Source organism: Ranitomeya imitator, chromosome 2 (genome assembly GCF_032444005.1).
Source record: "Ranitomeya imitator isolate aRanImi1 chromosome 2, aRanImi1.pri, whole genome shotgun sequence".
NCBI classification, from domain to species: domain Eukaryota; kingdom Metazoa; phylum Chordata; class Amphibia; order Anura; family Dendrobatidae; genus Ranitomeya; species Ranitomeya imitator.
The window spans coordinates 486763085-486769851 of record NC_091283.1 but is presented as its reverse complement, the minus strand read 5'-3'; the positions used below and the strand labels follow the sequence as shown (position 1 = coordinate 486769851).

General features: G+C 44.1%; 1 long non-coding RNA gene across 1 annotated transcript; it reads right to left on the bottom strand.

Moving 5' to 3' along the window:
* Positions 1-4363: 4363 nt before the first annotated feature.
* LOC138667510 (uncharacterized) lies at positions 4364-5081 on the bottom strand. Its single transcript, XR_011318799.1, has 2 exons — positions 4923-5081; positions 4364-4818 (listed from the first exon to the last, which is right to left on the bottom strand). It is a non-coding gene; the product is annotated as an uncharacterized lncRNA (long non-coding RNA).
* Positions 5082-6767: the final 1686 nt, after the last annotated feature.

Below are 6767 nucleotides of genomic sequence, written 5' to 3'. Positions count from 1 at the left end.
TTTCTGATCAGTGCGGGCAATAGGGCAGCAGAACTCCGGGGTTCCTGACCCGTAATTTTTTTTATTTTTTTAATCGCAGCAACAGCATATGGGGCAAATATCTGTATGGAGCATCTTATGTGGGCATGTGCAGCATTATATGGGGGCAAATATCTGTATGGGGCATCTTATGTGGCCATGTGCAGCATGATATGGGGGCAAATATCTGTATGGGGCATCTTATGTGGCCATGTGCAGCATGATATAGGGCCATGAGCAGCATTACATGGGGGCAAATATCTGTATGGGGCATCTTATGTGGCCATGTGCAGCATTATATGGGGGCAAATATCTGTATGAAGCATCTTATGTGGCCATGTGCAGCATTATATGGGGCAAATATCTGTATGGGGCATCTTATGTGGCCATGTGCAGCATGATATGGGGGCAAATATCTGTATGGGGCATCTTATGTGGCCATGTGCAGCATGATATTGGGGCAAATATCTGTATGTGGCATCTTATGTGGCCATGTGCAGCATTATATGGGGCAAATATCTGTATGGGGCATCTTATGTGGCCATGTGCAGCATTATATGGGGGCAAATATCTGTATGGGGCATCTTATGTGGCCATGTGCAGCATGATATTGGGGCAAATATCTGTATGTGGCATCTTATGTGGCCATGTGCAGCATTATATGGGGCAAATATCTGTATGGGGCATCTTATGTGGCCATGTGCAGCATTATATGGGGCAAATATCTGTATGGGGCATCTTATGTGGCCATGTGCAGCATGATATGGGGGCAAATATCTGTATCGGGCATCTGTATGGGGCCATGTGCAGCATGATATGGGGGCAAATATCTGTATGGGGCATCTTATGTGGCCATGTGCAGCATGATATGGGGCAAATATCTGTATGGGGCATCTGTATGGGGCCATGTGCAGCATTATATGGGGCAAATATCTACATGGAGCATTTTATGGAGTCATAATCAACATTTGTGCAGCATTATATGGGGCAAATATCTGTATGGAGCATCTTATGTGGCCATGTGCAGCATTATATGGGGCAGTTATCTGTATGGTGCATCTTATGGGGCCATGTACAGCATTATATGGGGCAAATATCTGTATGGAGCATCTTATGGGGCCATGTGCAGCATTATATGGGGCAAATATCTGTATGGAGCATCTTATGGGGCCATAATCCACATTTGTTGAGCATTATATGGGGCAAATGTCTGTATGGAGCATCTTATGGGGTCATAATCAACATTTGTGCAGCATTATATGGGGCATATTTTAATATGGAGCCCATCATAAACTGTATGGAGCATTATATTGGGCTCCTGATTAAATATGGATATTCAAAAACACTTAACTTACTGATGTCTCAATTAATTTTACTTTTATTGGTATCTATTTTTATTTTTGAAATTTACCAGTAGCTGCTGCATTTCCCACCCTAGGCTTATACTCGAGTATATACGGTATCTATCTATCTATCTATCTATCTATCTATCTATCTATCTATCTATCTATCTATCTATCTATCTATCTATCTATCTATCTATCTATCCCATATAATCTGTCTGTCTATCTCATATAATCTATCTTTCTGTCTGTCTAGCTTTCTCAAGTGCTATTAAGACAGAAAACAGAAGAGATGTTTTAATCTTTCCTCTGGCTTCAGAAAGGCTCAGTTGAGACAATACATCGCCACGCCATGAGGATCTGAATAAATCCATTATCACTTGGAATACTAATGGTGTGCTGCCTTCCTTTTTGTTTCTATGGAATTCTGGCAAGTAATGGATGTATTGCTCGGGAGGCCTGAGCACCCGATGTCTCTATTCTTCCTTTCATCTCCAAACTCCTGGAATGCTTAGTCCACTCCCCACTAATCCGCTATCTCTCAGATAACGCTCTTCTCGACTGTAACGATCCATTTTTGGATTTGTGGCAGCTCTGGTTCCACTCAGTTTAAATTTTTTTCCTTTTTGACTATAGAGGGTTAATGTCAGTTTTTTCCTGCTGGTAATCTGTTGTTACTGCAGTGCTGCTGGGTCAGATGATGCAGGTGGTGACCACTCCCACCTTCCTTTAAAAGGTCACCTGATGCATCAGCTGACTGTTGGTGATAGTTTCTTTCTGCAGACCAGCCAAGTAGGAGCAGCTATGTGGTGTCAGCCACATCTGGTGATTGGAGTCCAGTTGCTGTTGTTATCTGCGGTGTGGAGCTTAGCAGCGGTGTTCATAAGCTAAGTGTGTTTTGGTTACCTTGTCCCTTTTGGTGTTTGTCACTTTCCCTTGTGTGTATTATCTGCAGAGGTGAGGCTAGTGCTCCTTGCTGGCCAGGGCACTAGCCAGGGCAGTAATAGGTGACTACTAAGGATGAGGTATCCTGACGGCGGCGGGGGGAAAGACCCACATAGGGTGTTAGGGGAATGCATGGACAGGCTCAGGTTTGAGCTCATGTGGTGATCATCACCCATTCCCTATGGGTAGGGCCTTCCTCTCACCTTTTCCATCCCGTTGTTTGTGAGTTGTACCGTCTGTTGACCGATCACCCGTTGGGTCGGGTCACTCAGTGACATCGACCCTCTTCAATCCAGTTTCCACTCTTTACACGCTACTGAAACTGCCCCCACTAAAGTCTCTAATGATGTGCCAAAAGCTAAGTCTAATGGTCATTGCTCCCTGCTAATTCTCCTGGATCTCTCAGCAGTATTCAACACTGTGGATCATCAGCTCCTCACTATGCTACGCTCCATGGGCCTCAAGAACACCGTTCTCTCCTGTATCTCCTCCTACCTCTCTGACTGCTCCTTCACAGTATCTTTTGCTGGCTCCTCCTCCTCTCACCTTCCCCTTACTGATGGGATTCCTCAAGGATCAGTCCTAGGCCCCCTCCTCTTATCCTTGTATACTGCCGCTATTGGATATACAATCAGTAGATTTGGTTTCCAGTACCATCTCTATGCTGATGACACCCAATTATGCACCTCTAAGCTAGACATCACGCTTGCATTATTACAAAACACCAGTGATTGTCTTACCGCTTTCCCCAACATCATGTCCTACCTCTATCTGAAATTGAACATGTCAAAAACTGAACTCCTTGTGTTTCCTCCCTCTACTAACCTTCCTATGCCAGACATTGCCATTTCCATGTGTGGTTCTGCCATTACTCCCCAGCAACATGCCCGCTGTCTTGGGGTCATACTTGATTCAGAGCGTTCATTTACCCCCTACATCCAATCACTGGCTCGCTCTTGTTGTCTGCACCTATAAAATATCTCTAGAATTCAACCTTTTCTTACTTGCGACTCTGCAGAAACTCTTACTGTTGCTCTTATTGTTGTCTGGACTATTGTAACTCTCTATTAATCGGTCTCCCTCTTACCAAACTCTCTCCTTTCAAATCTGTCTTGAATGCTGCAGCTAGGATCATATTCCTCACCAACACTTACACCGATGTCTCTACCTTGTGCCAGTCATTACTCTGGTTACCCGTCCACTCCAGTATTCAATATAAACTTATCATTCTCACCCACAAGGCATTCCACGGTTCAGCACCACCCTACATCTCCTCCCTCGTCTCAGTCTATCACCCTACCCGTGCCCTTCGTTCTGAAATGACCTGAGGTTAACATCCTCAATATTCAGAACCTCCCACTCCCGTCTCTAATACTTCTCATGTGCTGCGCCAAATCTTTGGAATGCACTACCCAGGATAATTAGATTCATCCCCAATACCCACAGTTTTAAGCGTGCCCTAAAAACACATTTTTTCAGACTGGCCTACCACCTCAATACATTTATTTAACTATTCCTGTGTTGCCCATTCAACATTTTCACCATAACCAGGTTCCTCGTATCATGTTCTCACACACTTTATCCATTTAATAGCCCTCTGTGTCTGTACTTTTTCGTATTCTGGCTGATAACCGGTTCATGCAGCATTACATGCACACCCAATTTCTTACATTATGGCTGGTCAGAACAATGAAAGCAATTGTTACCATCCACCTTTCGTGTCTCCCCTATCTCCTATGACTAAGGGTGAGTAGGTGCGCTAGAAACGCGTCAGGCAGAGAGTCTCTCTCTCAATTTTACGATTGGTTTTTACAATGTTCCAATAAAAATAAATTTTATTTAAACTGGATGGACGTGCTGGAAATACCCCTCCTTCTTCCTCAGTTCGGCTGAAATCACCAACAGATATGGCACCCACCAGCTACTGTATATTCATTTGCAACGGTTTATGATATGTCTCAGCGTGTCAAGCTTCACCTTTTCCCTCTCCCCCTGTAATAATTATATGGGTACTACGGAATCTGATAGTGTGGGATAAAGTCAGTCTGGAAACAAAGTTGTGGCAAAAGATGTATTTAATCAAAACAGAAATGTAAACAGAACTAACACAGATATTTCTTCACTTGTAAGGAGGTCCTCAGCTCTATATAGTAAATAATAGCAAACAGGATTGCGAACAGAACATAATACAGATATTCCTCCAATAGTAACGAGGTGCTCAGCACAATATAGTAAATCACAGCAAACTGAATAGCGGGGTGTGACCCCTAATATGAACCAGTCCAGCAAGGAAATGACATGGAAGCGAACAAGACACTTAAACGAGGAAGTCCAATAAGGTTATTACTGCGAATGCACACAGGACTTCAATGAGAAAGTCCAATAAGGTTATTAGTGCGAATGCACACAGGACTTCAATGAGAAATTCCAACAAAACTTGATTACTCGTGCGCACAGTACTTGTTAGTGGGAGTCCAATAATTCGCAGATGGTGAGTTGTGTGAATGAAGTCCTGGGAAAGAGAGGACAAGAGGAAAAAGAGGGAGAGCGCTATCTAAGCATTGTAGATGAGTAACTCTTTCTTGGAGATAAAAGTACAACTTGAATGTTGCTCACCTGGTGTGGTTGCGCAAAGAGGCACAACACTGGGAAAAGTTTTGCCAACAAGGGAGATCCTTCCACTGGTGTGCTGCCTGTCGCAGTAGTTCCAGGGGCGAGAGGCAGCTGAATGGGGTGAGGCAGACCACCAAGTACAGACCAGCAGAAGCAGGGAGTTCACCAGCAAACAGGCAGCACAACAGGAGCCAGCAGCACAAAATACTCAAGCACAGGAGAACAGATGACCCAGACTTAAATAATCAGGACAGACAGGAAAGTTCCATGACAGGGCAAGATCCAAGACTCCATCTTGGATCAGGGCCAACAGGCAAAAGGAAAGTCAGGACTCAGTAATCCTTAGGGTATGTTTCCACATTCAGGAAAAGCTGCATGTTTGACGCTGCATAGAGACACAGCGTCACACACGCAGGGTCCAGATGTTACAGCATAGTGGAGGGGATTTAATGAAATCCCATCTCCACTATGCGTGGTAACACGCATCCGGCGGCCCTGCGATTCCGGACATGCGGCGCGTCTTTTTAGATCGCAGCATGTCCGTTTACCTTGCGGCGATGCTGCGCCGCCGCAAGGTAAAACACAGGACCCTATGTGTGGGGTGCGATGATTCCGGATGTGTGCAATGAACACATCCGGCATTATCACGTCTCCAGAAGGGAGTGGAGCGAGTTTGCCGCTCCATCAAAACCGCCGGCCATCCTGAACATGGACACGTACCCTTACACTCCCACAGACACATTCTTGAGGTACATTTATGTTAATAGGCTGGAGGAAAACAAGGTGGCTCCAAATTAGAATATTTTTTGGCTACAATGGAAAGGCACAGTAGATATAAAATATCAAAATTTTTCATAAAAAGATAATGATGTGCTGGATAAATACTAATTGTGGGCTCACGTTCAAAGTGCAAAAAAGTTGCAAATTATGGCACATCAAATTTGCACAGATGTCTAGAACTTTTGCTGATTTGCGCTTCCCTTAGCTAAAAAGATTGGTCAGGTTGGGGGCTCTGCCTCCCACAGACTGATAGATTTACTATATCTTACACTAAAAAAAACTAAAAAAAATTTTTAAACTTTAAATTTTCATGCCCTTAACCCCTTTCTGACATGTGGCGTAATAGTACGCACATGTTGGAATCCCTCTTTCCGGGCATATGGCAGCTGATTTATACATCTGACATGTGCCTGCAACAGCCGTGGATGGAATGGCGATCGTGTCCACAAGACTGGGGAGGCCTCCACCCCTCTTTTTTTGAGCTGTGCGCACAGGAGCCGTTCTGTCCAGCGTGTCCACATGGACATTCCTTTTCTGAATCCTGCTCATACAGGTATTGTACATATGTCCAGGTTTTAAATACATCAGATAGGCATTAAATACATTAGCTAGGACTGCTCTGATATGGGTATACCTTGACGTTTGGTAGAGCGGCTTAATATACATTTTTTGCAAAAAACGTAACAACCAAATACCCTGTTTTTCCATCTTTTTACCAGCACTTGCTGTCCACTGTGATTTTTTTGCAACAGAGTGTTTTTGGTTTTACTGTGCTTTTTTGTGTTTTCAAGTCTCTTGGTGGTGTGAACATGTCTCTACGAGCTTGTTCACTGTGCGCGCAGCTCATGTGTTCTGGTTTTACATAATTGTTTTCTTGTGTCCACAAGACTGAGGAGGCCTCCACCCCTCCTTTTTGAGCTGTGCGCACAGGAACCATTCTGTCCAGTGTGTCCACATGGACATTACTTTTCTGAATCCTGCTCATACAGGTATTGTACATATGACCAGGTTTTAAATACATCAGATAGGGATTACATACATTAGCTAGGAGTGCTCTGATATGGGTAT